General features: G+C 37.1%; 1 long non-coding RNA gene across 4 annotated transcripts in view; it reads right to left on the bottom strand.

Moving 5' to 3' along the window:
• The window catches only part of LOC130707380 (uncharacterized), a 227,723-nt gene that overhangs the window by 177,200 nt on the left and 32,337 nt on the right, over positions 1-18,186 (bottom strand). For all 4 annotated transcript variants that reach the window (XR_009007270.1, XR_009007268.1, XR_009007269.1 and 1 more), the window contains exon 2: positions 9,903-10,056. This is a non-coding gene — a long non-coding RNA (uncharacterized LOC130707380). The remainder of the gene's footprint in view (positions 1-9,902; positions 10,057-18,186) is intronic.

Consider the following 18,186-nt stretch of genomic DNA (forward strand, 5'->3'; position numbering starts at 1 on the left):
AATATGTGTATGTTCAACCTGGGTATTATTAACTGCAATTTGTAAAAAAGGAAACTGAACTGTGAGATACATAGCAGTTAATTCAATGGGCCATGATTTCACCCCCAACACTTTATTTTAAAAATTCAAACAAATACAATAGTTGAAAAAACTTCTCAGTGCATACTCAGAAAGCCAACACTTAGAATCTATATTTAACATTTTGCTACTTTCGCTTCATCACATATATATTCACCTGTCTATCATCTATTGATCCTATTTTTATTCATTTCAAAGTAAGTTGCAGACAGCAGTATCCTTCACCTCTAAACATCTTAAGTAGTTTTCAGTATTTATATTCTATATTTTAAAAGTTAAGTTATATGTTAGAATGCACAAGTGTATACTTGCCTAAGTTCTAATAAATACATCCACCCATGTAACCAAAATCTCTATCAAGATATACAACAATTCCATTATCCCAGAAAGTTCCCTCACATTGGGCCTTGATTTGAAATTTCATATAATGTCTGAAACATTTATATTAACATATTTCCATACATATTTCCCCACAATACAAGATTTTTAGAAATTTCATGTAATGTCTGAAACATTTATATTAACATATTTCCATACAAATAACCCAATGAAAGTTTAGTATTAGTTGTTTTGTTTGTTTGTTTTTTTATACTGCAGGTTCTTATTAGGCATCAATTTTATACACATCAGTGTATACATGTCAATCCCAATCGCCCAATTCAGCACACCACCATCCCCACCCCACCGCAGTTTTCCCCCCTTTGTGTCCATATGTCCGTTCTCTACATCTGTGTCTCAACTTCTGCCCTGCAAACTTGCTCATCTGTACCATTTTTCTAGGTTCCACATACATGCGTTAATATACGATATTTGTTTTTCTCTTTCTGACTTACTTCACTCTGTATGACAGTCTCTAGATCCATCCACGTCTCAACAAATGACTCAATTTCGTTCCGTTTTATGGCTGAGTAATATTCCATTGTATATATGTACCACAACTTCTTTATCCATTCGTCTGTTGATGGGCATTTAGGTTGCTTCCATGACCTGGCTATTGTAAATAGTGCTGCAATGAACATTTGGGTGCATGTGTCTTTTTGAATTACGGTTTTCTCTGGGTATATGCCCAGTAGTGGGATTGCTGGGTCATATGGTAATTCTATTTTTAGTTTTTGAAGGAACCTCCATATTGTTCTCCATAGTGGCTGTATCAATTTACATTCCCACCAACAGTGCAAGAGGGTTCCCTTTTCTCCACACCCTCTCCAGAATTTGTTCTTTGTAGATTTTCTGATGATGCCCATTGTAACTGGTGTGAGGTGATACCTCATTGTAGTTTTGATTTGCATTTCTCTAATAATTAGTGATGTTGAGCATCTTTTCATGTGCTTCGTGGCCGTCTGTATGTCTTCTTTGGAGAAATGTCTATTTAGGTCTTCTGCCCATTTTTGGATTGGGGTGTTTGTTTCTTTAATATTGAGCTGAATGAGCTGTTTATATATTTTGGGGATTAATCCTTTGTCCGTTGATTCGTTTGCAAATATTTTCTCCCATTCTGAGGGTTGTCTTTTCGTCTTGTTTATGGTTTCCTTTGCTGTGCAAAAGCTTTGAAGTTTCATTAGGTCCCATTTGTTTATTTTTGTTTTTATTTCCATTTCTCTAGGAGGTGGATCAAAAAAGATCTTGCTGTGATTTATGTCAAAGAGTGTTCTTCCTATGTTTTCCTCTAAGAGTTTTATAGTGTCCAGTCTTATATTTAGGTCTCTAATCCATTTTGAGTTTATTCTTGTGTATGGTGTTAGGGAGTGTTCTAATTTCATTCTTTTACATGTAGCTGTCCAGTTTTCCCAGCACCACTTATTGAAGAGACTGGCTTTTCTCCATTGTATATCTTTGCCTCTTTTGTCATAGATTAGTTGACCATAGGTGCGTGGGTTAATCTCTGGGCTTTCTATCTTGTTCCATTGATGTATGTTTCTGTTTTTGTGCCAGTACCATATTGTCTTGATTACTGTAGCTTTGTAGTATAGTCTGAAGTCAGGGAGTCTGATTCCTCCAGCTCCATTTTTTTGCCTCAAGACTGCTTTGGCTATTCGGGGTCTTTTGTGTCTCCATACAAATTTTAAGATGATTTGTTCTAGATCCGTAAAAAATGCCATTGGTAATTTGATAGGGATTGCATTGAATCTGTAGATTGCTTTGGGTAGTATAGTCATTTTCACAATGTTGATTCTTCCAGTCCAAGAACATGGCATATCTCTCCATCTGTTGGTATCATCTTTAATTTCTTTCATCAGTGTCTTATAGTTTTCTGCATACAGGTCTTTTGTCTCCCTAGGTAGGTGTATTCCTAGGTATTTTATTCTTTTTGTTGCAATGGTAAATGGGAGTGTTTCCATAATTTCTCTTTCAGATTTTTCATCATTAGTGTATAGGAATGCAAGAGATTTCTGTGCATTAATTTTGTATCCTGCAACTTTACCATATTCATTAATTAGCTCTAGCAGTTTTCTGGTGGCAGTTTTAGGATTCTCTATGTATAGTATCATGTCATCCGCAAACAGTGACAGTTTTACCTCTTCTTTTCCAATTTGTATTCCCTTTATTTCTTTTTCTTCTCTGATTGCCGTGGCTAGGACTTCCAGAACTATGTTGAATAATAGTGGTGAGAGTGGACATCCTTGTCTCGTTCCTGATCTTAGAGGAAATGCTTTCAGTTTTTCACCATTGAGAATGATGTTTGCTGTGGGTTTGTCATATATGGCCTTTATTATGTTGAGGTAGGTTCCCTCTACGCCCATTTTCTGGAGAGTTTTTATCATAAATGGGTGTTGAATTTTGTCAAAAGATTTTTCTGCATCTATTGAGATGATCATATGGTTTTTATTCTTCAATTTCTAATATGGTGTATCACATTGATTGATTTGCGTATATTGAAGAATCCTTGCATCCCTGGGATAAATCCCACTTGATCATGGTGTATGATCCTTTTAATGTGTTGTTGGATTCTGTTTGCTAGTATTTTGTTGAGGATTTTTGCATCTATATTCATCAGTGATATTGGTCTGTAATTTTCTTTCTTTGTAGTGTCTTTGTCTGGTTTTGGGATCAGGGTGATGGTGGCCTCATAGAATGAGTTTGGGAGTGTTCCTTCCTCTGCAATTTTTTGGAAGAGTTTGAGAAGGATAGGTGTTAGCTCTTCTCTAAATGTTTGATAGAATTCACCTGTGAAGCCATCTGGTCCTGGACTTTTGTTTGTTGGAAGATTTTTAATCACAGTTTCAATTTCTTTACTTGTGATTGGTCTGTTCATATTTTCTGTTTCTTCCTGGTTCAGTCTTGGAAGGTTATACCTTTCTAAAAATTTGTCCATTTCTTCCAGGTTGTCCATTTTATTGGGATAAAGTTGGTTGTAGTAGTCTCTTAGGATGCTTTGTATTTCTGCGGTGTCTGTTGTAACTTCTCCTTTTTCATTTCTGATTTTATTGATTTGAGTCCTCTCCCTCTTTTTCTTGATGAGTCTGGCTAATGGCTTATCAATTTTGTTTATCTTCTCAAAGAACCAACTTTTAGTTTTATTGATCTTTGCTATTGTTTTCTTTGTTTCTATTTCATTTATTTCCGCTCTGATCTTTATGATTTCTTTCCTTCTGCTAACTTTGGGTTTTGTTTGTTCTTCTTTCTCTAGTTTCTTTAGGTGTAAGGTTAGATTCTTTACTTGAGATTTTTCTTGTTTCTTTAGGTAGGCTTGTATAGCTATAAACTTCCCTCTTAGAACTGCTTTAGCTGCATCCCATAGGTTTTGGGTCGTCGTGTTTTCATTGTCATTTGTCTCTAGGTATTTTTTTATTTCCTCTTTGATTTCTTCAGTGATCTCTTGGTTATTTAGTAACGTATTGTTTAGCCTCCATGTGTTTGTCTTTTTTACGCTTTTTTCCCTGTAATTCATTTCTCATCTCATAGTGTTGTGGTCAGAAAAGATGCTGGATATGATTTCAAGTTTCTTAAATTTACTGAGGCTTGATTTGTGACCCAAGATGTGATCTATCCTGGAGAATGTTCTGTGCGCACTTGAGAAGAACGTGTAATCTGCTGTTTTTGGATGGAATGTACTATATATATCAATTAAATCTATCTGGTCTATTGTGTCATTTAAAGCTTCTGTTTCCTTATTTATTTTCATTTTGGCTGATCTGTCCATTGGTGTAAGTGAGGTGTTGAAGTCCCCCACTATGATTGTGTTACTGTCAATTTCCTCTTTTATAGCTGTTAGCAGTCGCCTTATGTATTGAGGTGCTCCTATGTTGGGTGCATATATATTTATAATTGTTATATCTTCTTCTTGGATTGATCCCTTGATCATTATGTAGTGTCCTTCCTTGTCTCTTGTAAAATTCTTTATTTTAAAGTCTATTTTATCTGATATGAGTATAGTTACTCCACCTTTCTTTTGATTTCCATTTGCATGGAATACCTTTTTCCATCCCCTCACTTTCAGTCTGTATGTGTCCCTAGGTCTAAAGTGGGTCTCTTGTAGACAGCATATATATGGGTCTTGTTTTTGTATCCATTCAGCCAGTCTATGTCTTTTGGTTGGGGCATTTAATCCATTTACGTTTAAGGTAATTATTGATATGTATGTTCCTATGACCATTTTCTTAATTGTTTTGGGTTTGTTTTTGTAGGTCCTTTTCTTCTCTTGTGTTTCCCACTTAGAGAAGTTCCTTTAGCATTTGTTGTAGAGCTGGTTTGGTGGTGCTGAATTCTCTTAGCTTTTGCTTGTCTGTAAAGCTTTTGATTTCTCCATCAAATCTGAATGAGATCCTTGCCGGGTAGAGTAATCTTGGTTGTAGGTTCTTCCCTTTCATCACTTTAAGTATATCATGCCACTCCCTTCTGGCTTGTAGAGTTTCTGCTGAGAAATCAGCTGTTAACCTTATGGGAGTTCCCTTGTATGTTATTTGTCGTTTTCCCTTGCTGCTTTCAATAATTTTTCTTTGTCTTTAATTTTTGCCACTTTGATTACTATGTGTCTCGGCGTGTTTCTCCTTGGGTTTATCCTGTATGGGACTCTCTGCGCTTCCTGGACTTGGGTGGCTATTTCCTTTCCCATGTTAGGGAAGTTTTCGACTATAATCTCTTCAAATATTTTCTCTGGTCCTTTCTCTCTCTCTTCACCTTCTGGGACCCCTATAATGTGAATGTTGTTGCGTTTAATGTTTTCCCAGAGGTCTCTTAGGCTGTCTTCATTTCTTTTCATTCTTTTTTCTTTAGTCTGTTCCGCAGCAGTGAATTCCACCATTCTGTCTTCCAGGTCACTTATCCATTTTTCTGCCTCAGTTATTCTGCTATTGAGTCCTTCTAGTGTAGGTTTCATTTCAGTTATTGTATTGGTCATCTCTGTTTGTTTGTTCTTTAATTCTTCTAGGTCTTTGTTAATCATTTCTTGCATCTTCTCAATCTTTGCCTCCATTCTTATTCAGAGGTCCTGGATCATCTTCACTATCATTATTTTGAATTCTTTTTCTGGAAGGTTGCCTATCTCCACTTCATTTAGTTGTTTTTCTGGGGTTTTTTCTTGTTCCTTCATCTGGTACATAGCCCTCTGCCTTTTCATCTTGTCTATCTTTCTGTAACTGTGGTTTTTGGTCCACAGGCTGCAGGATTGTAGTTTTTCTTGCTTCTGCTGTCTGCCCTCTGGTGGTTGAGGCTATCCAAGAGGCTTGATGGGAGGCTCTGGTGGTGTGTAGAGCTGACTGTTGCTGTGGTGGTCAGAGCTCAGTAAAACTTTAATCCACTTGACTCCTGATGGGTGGGGATGGGTTCCCTCCCTGTTGGTTGTTTTGCCTGAGGAAACCCAACACTGGAGCCTACCTCGGCTCTTTGGTGGGGTTAATGGCAGAGTCTGGGAGGGCTTACGCCAAGGAACACTTCCCAGAACCTCCGCTGCCAGAGTCCTTGTCCCCACAGTGAAACAGAGCCACCCCCTGCCTCTGCAGGAGACCCCCCAACACCAGCAGGTAGGTCTCGTTCAGTCTCCCCCAGGGTCACTGCTCCTTCCCCTGGGTCCCGATGCGCACACTACTTTGTGTGTGCCCTCCAAGAGTGGGGTCTCAGTTTCCCCCAGTCCTGTCGAAGTCCTGCAATCAATTCCCACTAGGCTTCAAAGTCAGATTCTCTAGGAATTCCTCCTCCCGTTGCCGGAACCCCAGGTTGGGAAGCCTGACGTGGGGCTCAGAACCTTCACTCCAGTGGGTGGACTTCTGTGGTATAAGTGTTTGCCAGTCTGTGAGTCACCCACCCAGCAGTTATGGGATTAGATATTACTGTGATTGCGCCCCTCCTACCGTCTCACTGTGGCTTCTCCTCTGTCCTTGGACGTGGGGTATCCTCCTTGGAGAAGTCCAGGGTCATCCTGTCAATGATTGTCCAGCAGCCAGTTGTGATTCTGGTGCTCTCGCCAGAGGGAGTGAGAGCACGTCCTTCTACTCCGCCATCTTGGTTAATCCTGGGCCTTGATTTGAACACAAGATCTGTCTCTAAAGTCCACAGTCTTTCCCACAACACTATGCTACTTCTTTTAAAAAGGCCCAATGTATAAATACATGAAGCAATAAAAATTCTAACCCTCAATAATTAAGGTAGCTGAAATATGGAAATATGAAAGGTAGAAAATACTAGAGATTTCCTCTACTAAAGCCAGACAGCCTAGGTATTTAATATCTGTAGCACAATGACTGTACCACTTTCTGTTTACTAATTTCCACTGAATAAATACAAATCTCTACTTCCTTCCCCAAGAGTTAAAGAATGAATCAAGGAGGTATGGACATGACAATAACAACCATCTCATATGTTCATCTCTTATACCTTCAATTAAACTAATAATGCTTCAGGGCAAGACCATTTCTTAGGCTTGTAAGGCAAGCACTAGGTCAAGTGCTATACACTTTAGTGATTACTATGAGAGGCAGGGAGGAACTGGAGAAAACACAAAACCTTTGGAATCAGCCAAATCTGGATTCAGATCTCTTCGTATTTATTTAGCTATATAACCATGTACAAGTTAAGCTTCTCTAAGCCTCAGTGTATCATATGTAAAATGAGGCCTATATTTGGACTTCCTATCAATGTCAGGTTTCTCAAATAGACGATCTACATGCAGACCCAGGCAAGAGAAGCCCCTACCCTGGACCTCAGGCTTTTGGGGGAATTTTATGTAACAGTTTGTTAATTTAACTTAGTATGTATATGGTATGTAGGTCTACATTTATATTTGCTCCAGATCCTGCAGATGTTACAAATGGGCCTGTCTGTATCTACTACTAATAACCTAACATGTGTATTGCCATATTCACTTTCAAATATTACCCTATTTAGTCACACAACATTACCATGAGTTAGGTTTCATTAATCCCATTGTGCAGATAAAGAAAGAGATGTGGTGAAGAAACCTACCCAGCGCCCTTATCTTCTATCACCATATCACTCTCTTCTTAACTCCCAAATAGCTGAGCTTCCTTCTCTAACATATTATCAATATTTCACTCTCCAAGACAATATGCCCCTAATCCCTAAATCTACTCCCTATTTTCCATGACCTGTTGGTAGCACCTGATACTGTTAATAATTTTTCCTTTCTTAAAACAACTTTCCCTTTGGTTTCTAAGGCAAGACTATTTCATTTCTTCTCTTAGCTTTTGCTCTTTTTCTGTCTCCTCTTGTTAGAGTTTTGGTGAAGAATGAATAAGATAATGTTTTTGGAGAGTGTCAGCATAAAGCATATATTCAATAAGGGGTAGGGTTTCTTTTTAACCTAAAAAGAATAGCTACCATTTTTAAGAATGGTGTCAACTACTCTACTAGGTGATACACACACATGCACACACACTATTCCATTTATCCTAAAAGCACCATAAAATTGAAGTTCAGATTGGCTGACAAATTAACCTGTATTAGAAACCTGGCTCCAACAATTCCTAGGTTTAGGATACTAAGTCACTTAACTTCCCTGAGCTTCTGCTTCCCCATCGTGTAATTTTATAATGTTCTTGTGAGAATTAAATGAAACACAGGGTATAAAAACACAAAGTACATGGTACACAGTCAGTAAATGTTAAACTCCTTTCTCTTCTTGTTGCTACCAGGTGAATACATTCATTTTTTTATCCTTCCCGTGTGTGCATTTCTAAAAACTAAGTCCTTGATCTCTTGACCTTCTTTCTTTACTCTATACCTACACTCTGTCACACTTGGGAGTCCAACTCCTCCAGAAAGATAGTTTTGAATTATCTGTGACCATTTCTAAGTGTGCAGGCCCACATCTCTAAGTTTTGCTAGTACTTTCTACTTGAGAATCCCACTGCATACCATCTCAAACTCCTCCTTTCCCTCACAAAGAATGGAAAGCAAAAGACTGGGAGTGGGTGACATAAAATGTTACACAGACAAAATTGATAGGATGCATGATAAAGAAGCTAATTTTATGGTTTCAAGCTTGCCTGAGAAAATTACAAAACTGGAGAAGATTCTCATAGATCATGTCCAAAATTTTCTCCCCTTTTCCTCATTCTTCAGACATGAAACTCTAATCCTTCTATTTCCCTAACCCACAAAGCCAAAAATGTTCCCATTCCATTGAATTCCCTTACATTTAAATGCTCCATTCATCTAACACCTAATAATACTCTGTCTTCTATTACCAATTTTCTTACATTTACATCTTATCTTCCTAACTATGCTGTAAGTTCTTTAAGGCCAATAACCATCTCTTATACTTTTCGTATTCTTCATAATGCTAATCGACTACTGCTATAAAGATATGGTCAAGAATTCAGAAATTATAAATTAAGATGTTTTCACATCTTTTTCTGACACGGAAGGAAAACTCTTCAAGTCAAAAGCTGTGATCCACAAATAGAGAAGGTGTGACAAACAGGAAATTTTCTATTTCTCTCTCAAGGATTTTAGTTTTGGCTTTAAACAGAAAAAATATCCTTTAACATATATTTCCTTAGCCATGTGTTAATACTTTATAAATTATTTCCAGGAACTGTACAAGCTTTTCTTCAAAAATTACTTATACCAGCATACCTCGGAGATACTGCAGGTTTGGTTCCAGACCACCACAATAAAGCAAATATCGCAATAAAGAGAGTCACACAAATTTTTGGTTTCCCAGTGCATATAAAATTTATGTTTATACTATTACTGTAGTCTATTAAAGTGTTCAAAGGCATTACATCCTAAAAAAACAATATACATACCTTAATTAAAAATACTTTATTGCTAAAAAATGCTAATCATCATCTGAGCCTTCAGCAAGTCATAATCTTTTTACAATAGTAACAAAAAAGATCATTGAGGATGGATCACCATAACAAATATAATAATAATGAAAAAGTTTGAAATATTTAAAGAATTGCCAGAATGTGACCGAGAGACATAAAGTGAGCAAATGCTGTTGGAAAAAGGACGCCGATAGACTTGCTCCATGCAAGATTGCCAAAAACCTTCAATTTGTAAAAAAACACAATATCTGAGAAGCATAGTAAAGCAAAGCACAGTAAAACGAGATATGCCTGTATTTTCTAATACAGTTACTAGTCATTAATTTCTGTAGGAAAATAATTCCTAAAACTATAAGTCTCAAAAACCACACAATGTAGACTGATGTGCTATTTATTAAATATTAAATAATTTAAAAACTTTCAAAACCGAGATGATAAAAATACTTAGTCTAAAGTTTATTAAAAGAAATGGCTTTCTTCTTTGGTTGAATATATTTAATAACTGGGAAAATTTGATTAAATTAATTTTCTTTACTGTGATCAAAATAGAAGAACTGCAGGATAATAAAACTGATTTTGATTTGCTTATTTTACCTGAGTAGCTTTATCTTTCATGCATGAAGGGTAATGAACATGAGGATCTCGTGGCCACTGTCCTGTGAGATAAGGTCCTGTTATCGTATCCAAAGAAGAGGTTCGCCTTATTGTACCAGAGGTTCGAACTTGATGAGATTTTGGCCTGTCCACTCTAAAAAAGTGAAAAAAGATTAGATTAGTCACTAATGAATAAAGTAAAACTTAAAATTATTTAACCCTCATGGTTTGTAAAATATCACTCTGTCAATTTTCCCTACAATATATATTTACCCTAAGAGCCCTCCTGCATGATGTGATGAAATTTATAGACCCTCTCCCAGAGGAAAATACATTCACATATTAAATTTTGCACACACTTCCAGGGCTGTCAACCCTACAAAGCCCATCCATTTTAGAGACCTACTCTAAAACCTGTATAGCATCTCCACTGCCATTACTTTATTTAAGACTTCATCATGTCTCAACTCCCAGTTTCCTAAATGCTATCTCTGCATCCACCCTAACTAAATCTTACAGTGCCACCTCCCTCCACTGCTTAAAAAAATTTCCATGGTTATTCACTGCCTTTAACTTAAAGCCCATTATTTTTCACAGTTCAGCTCCCATATACATCAATACTTGATGTCTTGCTACTCCTCCATAAACCCATGTTAACTACGAAATGCCATACAAACTAACTGCAACTTCCCAAATGTAAAACGCTCACTTCTCTGCCTCTATACCTTCTATTATCTCCTGCACCTAAAATGTTCTCCTTCCCTGTTCACTTGACAAAAACTTATCTTCAAGATCAGCTCAGGTGTCACACTGCCTCTGTGAAACCTTTCTCAATGCTCTTCTTTTCTCCATCTCTGTCCTTTTTAAAGATATACGCACTCTCCTCTGTTTGCGTGGAGCCCTAAATTTGTCTTTTTTCCCCAACTAGAGCATACGTTTGGTCCCTACAGACTGAAAAGAAGTTGATGCTCAATACTTATGAATTGATTCACAGCTACACAAAAATAACATGTATAAAGAATCTTATATTTTAATTCAGCTTCCTCATTTATGGATGAAGAATTTGAAGCCCAGAGGGATAAACTTAAATTGTCCAATGAAACAGAACTGCTACCAGGTGATAGAGGTAAAAAGGAACGGAGATATCCAGACATTCTACACAGTTCAATCAATCTACTATAATAATCTACTTCTCCTCTCCATATAGGTACCATAGGTACCTCTGCTGAAAATTAAAATGATCATACTGAACTCTATCGTTTCTTTACAAAGAAACTATAAAGGATTTTTCATACATGCATCTCAAATAAGTTACTACTAATGTGCATTGAATAATAAAATCCAGTGGATTACAAGCACCAAGGCTCAGTCTTACTCAGAGTTATATCTCACATCAAACAAAATGTCTTGCACATTACAGAGGGCCAAGAAACATTTGTTATTGAATACTGTCCTTTAACTACCCTTCTGAAACCAAAATACAAAATTGGGTTTTTTTAATCGGAAAACAAAAGAAAATGGAGCATACTGTGAACTATCGTATTATTTACATACAGTCGTCCTCAGTTCTGTGGGGGACTGGTTCTAGGACCCTCACGGATACCAGAATCTGAGGAAGCTCAAGTCCCTTACGTTTGGCCATCCACCTCTCCGGGTTCCACATCCTTGGACACAGAGGGCTGGAGGGCCAATTTTATCTTACAACTGCAGTTCTGATTTCTTCTTTGACCCAAGAGTGTTAGAGAAGATCTGAAAATTACAAAATTTCCTTCCTATCTTTATTACTTAGCTCTCATTTTATTTTGCCATAGGCAGAGAGTCTAGGACAATCTATGTCTACTCTTTGGGATCACCTGAAATTTTATTTGTGACCAAAAATCATGGTCAATTTTTATAAATATTTCATGAGTCACGGAGAACATATATTTTCTGTTTTCAGAATAGTTATTTTTCTTGTACATCAGCTGAAATAAAAATATAGAATATATTAATAAGAAAATTATTAGCTTTATCTGTCACAGACTTAGAGAACTACTCAAGTTTCTAAACTACTCTTGAGATATAACAATTCTCTTTATCTCTTGCAATTTTTATCATTTAAATTTAGTTCTGGGGAATTCCCTGGCAGTCCAGTGGTTAGGACTCTGCACTTCCACTACAGGGGGCATGGGTTCAATCCCTGGTCATCGGGGATCTAAGATCCCGCAAGCTGCGCCGTGTGGCCAAAAACAAGAAACAAACAAAAAAAAGTTTATAGAAATTTAGTTCTGTATAATTTGGTTCCATATTGATTCATGACATCATCATTATGGCTTATATGCTTCACCATTGCAGTCTGTTCCATTTATTACTTTTAAGCTCTGCCAAATTGAACATTATCACCCCTTTATGCTTTCCTTCTATTATAATGTATCTGGTTTGCCTATTCTTTTATTTTCAATTTCTTTCAATCATGCTGTTTAGGTGCGACTCTTGTATACTGTATGTAATTAGGCTTTTTGAAAAAACTTTAGAGTATGTCTTCTCCTTATAAAAGGTATGTTCATCCCACTTATATTTATTGTTATAACAAACTTGATTAAACCTGTCATAACTTTTTTCTTCCTCCTATAAATGCTTCCTTGCTAGTTGTTTTCTATGTTTTACTGTTTACTTCTTTTTCTCCTTCTTACCTTTTCCCCTACCATAGGTAATTTAGAAGATATGCAGATTGTTTTTAGTTCTATTACTAGGAGTTACTTCTATTAATTCTTTTAAATATTTTTTCTGGCTATAAAAGCAATATGCACAAATTTTAGCAACTTTAGGAAACACGGAAAATTAACATGTCTCTTATAATCTGATTTATAATAATTTGTTTAAAACTTTTTAAAGTTACTTTACATTCCCTCCACCAAGAACAAAAAGACAAAAACAGTTTATCCCTTGAAAAAGAACATTTATAGCAATAAAAAAGGCCTACATAAAGGTCAGCCACAACCAGAAAATGAAAAGCCACTATATGCAAAAAACTTGTGCCTGAACTTTAAACTGCTCCAAACTATTATGAAAGTTGTATGTAGTCTACCTATAGTTATTAAAACTCCCGTTAACTTGGTGAACAATAGGGATAATTTTTATGTTTTATAGTACGTATATAAAGAATCTATAAACAAGTCCCTTGATACATATAATATTCTAATCTATACTTTTTTATTATATTGTTAATCACTGGACCTTTGTCTATACCTTCCAAAGGATCCCATTTCTCCCCTTAGTGTCCATTCTCTCTGATTAGCTACTGTCAGAACTGTGGTCTTCAAGTTATTTTGACTGAGTACTCCTAATAGTAAATATCTAAGTATGCAGCAATATGTGCAGTTATTTATTTATAAATGAGGTATATATTATATGACTAATATGTTATATATAGTGTAAACCTAAGTAGAAATTTACACATGATATAAAAAATAAAAATATGTATGAAAAAAATGGAAGTTACATTTTCTTCCTGTATCTCATAAGTGGGTGGCCTTACTTCAGTGTGAAGACCACTGGGATAAGGGACTTTAAATTGGGTGCTCCCAAGGCCCAAGGACCAGTGGCGGTCATCAGCTTGGACTCTGAAAACCTAGGCTCCAACATTTGGTGTAGAAACACTCACCTTGTGCTGAGTATAAGAGGGGGACATTCTTACCAATGAAAGAGCCAAGAAACAGATTTGGCAACCTTATTCTGGGACAGCGCGGACCGGAACTTTTGGTGTCATTAAATTCATGAGTTTTCTTGTATTGTCCCTTAACCAAAAGGAGCTTTTGTACTTTTAAATGTTGTATAAATGTGTTATATTGGGTGAGAGCCTGAGGTTTTTGAACTGGAAACTTCCTGAAATTTATTATCTCCATGTGGTTACCATAAAGATAATGTAATAAAAGGGAAAAATATGAATTAGGTGCTAAATTCAATCTACAGATTGGCCAGTTAGCTCTAATTCTGTGATATAACCGCTAATGCTTAATTGTGTTAAGAATGTGTAAACAAGCATCACACATTACCAATACCAAAAAAACAAAAACGGTCTGCCTTAAGCAGAAAGAATAAGGTAGGACAACATGGTATCGATATCCTGTTATAAAATTCGCTCTACCAGGGACATCCCTGGTGGCCTAGTGGGGGGGACTCTGCGCTCCCAATGCGGGGGGCCTGGGTTCGATCCCTGGTCGGGGAACTAGATCCCACATGCATGCCACAAGTAAGAGCCTGCATGCCACAAATGGGAGCCCACATACCGCAATGAGGATCCCGTGTGCCGCAACTAAGACCCAGCACAGCCAAGATAAATAATAAATAAATAAAGAAATATAAAAAAAAAAATTCCCTCTACCAGTCATGATTTTTTTAAAAATTATAGTATATGAAGTAAATATACTTGAAAGGTTATATTTCAAACATATGCTTTAAAAGACTCTCGGAAGATGGTGGAAGAGTAAGACGCGGAGATCACCTTCCTTCCCACTTATACATTAGAAATACATCTACACGTGGAACTGCTCCTACAGAACACCCACTGAATGCTGGCAGAAAACGTCAGACCTCCCAAAAGGCTCTTGGTGCTCCAGCCAGGCATCAGGGCTGTGCCTCTGAGGTGGGAGAGCCAAGTTCAGGACACTGGTACACAAGAGACCTCCCAGCTCCACGTAATACCAAATGGCAAAAATCACTCAGAGATCTCCATCTCAACATCAAGACCCAGCTTCACTCAACGACCAGCAAGCTACAGTGCTGGACACCCTATGCCAAACAACTAGCAAGACAGGAACACAGCCCCATCCATTAGCAGAGAGGCTGCCTAAAATCAGAATAAGGCCACAGACACCCCAAAATACACCACCAGACGTGGACGTGCCCACCAGAAAGACAAGATCCAGCCTCATCCCCCAGAACACAGGCACTAGTTCCCTCCACCAGGAAGCCTACACGACCCACTGAACCAACCTTAGCCACTGGGGACAGATACCAAAAACAACGGGAACTACGAACCTGCAGCCTGTGAAAAGGAGACCCCAAACACAGTAAGATAAGCAAAATGAGACAACAGAAAAACACACAGCAGATGAAGGAGCAGGGTCAAAACACACCAGACCTAACAAATGAAGAGGAAATAGGTAGTCTACCTGAAAAAGAATTCAGAATAATGATAGTAAGGATGATCCAAAATCTGGGAAACAGAATAGACAAAATGCAAGAAACATTTAACAAGGACATAGAAGAACTAAAGAGGAACCAAGCAACAATGAAAAACACAATAAATGAAATGAAAAATACTCTAGATGGGATCAATAGCAGAATAACTGAGGCAGAAGAACGGATAAGTGACCTGGAAGATAAAATGGTGGAAATAACTACTGCAGAGCAAGATAAAGAAAAAAGAATGAAAAGAACTGAGGACAGTCTCAGAGACCTCTGGGACAACATTAAACGCACCAACATTCGAATTATAGGGGTTCCAGAAGAAGAAGAGAAAAAGAAAGGGACTGAGAAAATATTTGAAGAGATTATAGTTGAAAACTTCCCTAATATGGGAAAGGAAATAGTTAATCAAGTCCTGGAAGCACAGAGAGTCCCATACAGGATAAATCCAAGGAGAAACATGCCAAGACACATATTAATCAAACTGTCAAAAATTAAATATAAAGAAAACATATTAAAAGCAGCAAGGGAAAAACAACAAATAACACACAAGGGAATCCCCATAATGTTAACAGCTGATCTTTCAGCAGAAACTCTGCAAGCCAGAAGGGAGTGGCAGGATATACTTAAAGTCATGAAGGAGAAAAACCTACAACCAAGATTAATCTACCCAGCAAGGATCTCATTCAGATTTTATGCAGAAATTAAAACCTTTACAGACAAGCAAAAGCTGAGAGAGTTCAGGAACACCAAACCAGCTTTACAACAAATGCTAAAGGAACTTCTCTAGGCAAGAAACACAAGAGAAGGAAAACACCTACAATAACAAACCCAAAACATTTAAGAAAATGGGAATAGGAACATACATATCGATAATTACCTTAAATGTAAATGGATTAAATGCTCCACCAAAAGACACAGACTGGCTGAATGGATACAAAAACAAGACCCATATATATGCTGTCTACAAGAGACCCACTTCAGACCTAGAGACACATACAGACTGAAAGTGAGGGGATGGAAAAAGATATTCCATGCAAATGGAAATCAAAAGAAAGCTGGAGTAGCAATTCTCAGATCAGACAAAATAGACTTTAAAACAAAGACTATTACAAGAGACAAAGAAGGACACTATATAATGATCAAGGGATCGATCCAAGAGGAAGGTATAACAATTGTAAATATTTATGCACCCAACATAGGAGCACCTCAATACATAAGGCAAATACTAACAGCCATAAAAGGGGAAATCGACAGCAACACAATCATAGTAGGGGACTTTAACACCCCACTTTCACCAATGGACAGATCATCCAAAATGAAAATAAATAAGGAAACACAAGCTTTAAATGATACATTAAACAAGATGGACTTAATTGATATTTATAGGACATTCCACTCAAAAACAACAGAATACACATTTTTCTCAACTGCTCATGGAACATTCTCCAGGATAGATCATATCTTGGGTCACAAATCAAGCCTTGGTAAATTTAAGAAAATTGAAATCGTATCAAGTATCTTTTCCGACCACAACGCTATGAGACTAGATATCAATTACAGGAAAAGATCTGTAAAAAAGACAAACACACGGAGGCTACACAATACACTACTTAATAACGAAGTGATCACTGAAGAAATCAAAGGGGAAATCAAAAAATACCTAGAAACAAATGACAATGGAGACACGACGACCCAAAACCTATAGGACGCAGCAAAAGCAGTGCTAAGAGCGAAGTGTATAGCAATACAAGCCTACCTCAAGAAACAGGAAACATCTCGAATAAACAACCTAACCTTGCACCGGCAGCAATTAGAGAAAGAAGAACATAAAAACCCCAAAGCTAGCAGAAGGAAAGAAACCATAAAGATCAGATCAGAAATAAATGAAAAAGAAATGAAGGAGACAATAGCAAAAATCAGTGAAACTAAAAGCTGGTTCTTTGAGAAGATAAACAAAATTGATAAACCATTAGCCAGACTCATCAAGAGAAAGAGGGAGAAGACTCAAATCAATAGAATTAGAAATGAAAAAGGAGAAGTAACCACTGACACTGCAGAAATACAAAGGATCATGAGAGATTACTACAAGCAACTCTATGCCAATAAAATGGACAACCTGGAAGAAATGGACAGATTCTTAGAAATGCACAACCTGCCGAGACTGAACCAGGAAGAAATAGAAAATATGAACAGACCAATCACAAGCACTGAAATTGAAACTGTGATTAAAAATCTTCCAACAAACAAAATCCCAGGACCAGATGGCTTCACAGGAGAATTCTATCAAACATTTAGAGAAGAGCTAACACCTATCCTTCTCAAACTCTTCCAAAATATTGCAGAGGGAGGAACACTCCCCAACTCATTCTACGAGGCCACCATCACCCTGATACCAAAACCAGACAAAGATGTCACAAAGAAAGAAAACTACAGGCCAATATCACTGATGAACATAGATGCAAAAATCCTCAAAAAATACTAGCAAACAGAATCCAACAGCACATTAAAAGGATCATACACCATGATCAAGTGGGGTTTATCCCAGGAATGCAAGGATTCTTCAATATACGCAAATCAATCAACGTGATACACCATATCAACAAATTGAAGGAGAAAAACCATATGATCATCTCAATAGATGCAGAGAAAGCTTTCGACAAAATTCAACACCCATTTATGATAAAAGTCCTGCAGAAAGTAGGCATAGAGGGAACTTTCCTCAACATAATAAAGGCCATATATGACAAACCCACAGCCAACATTGTCCTCAATGGTGAAAAACTGAAACCATTTCCACTAAGATCAGGAACAAGACAAGGTTGCCCACTCTCACCACTATTATTCAACATAGTTTTGGAAGTGTTAGCCACAGCAATCAGAGAAGAAAAAGAAATAAAAGGAATCCAAATCGGAAAAGAAGAAGTAAAGCTGTCACTGTTTGCAGATGACATGATACTATACACAGAGAATCCTAAAGATGCTACCAGAAAACTACTAGAGCTAATCAATGAATTTGGTAAAGTAGCAGGATACAAAATTAATGCACAGAAATCTCTTGCATTTCTATACACTAATGACGAAAAATCTGAAAGTGAAATTAAGAAAACACTCC

Source organism: Balaenoptera acutorostrata, chromosome 2, assembly GCF_949987535.1.
Source record: "Balaenoptera acutorostrata chromosome 2, mBalAcu1.1, whole genome shotgun sequence".
Lineage (NCBI taxonomy): Eukaryota > Metazoa > Chordata > Mammalia > Artiodactyla > Balaenopteridae > Balaenoptera > Balaenoptera acutorostrata.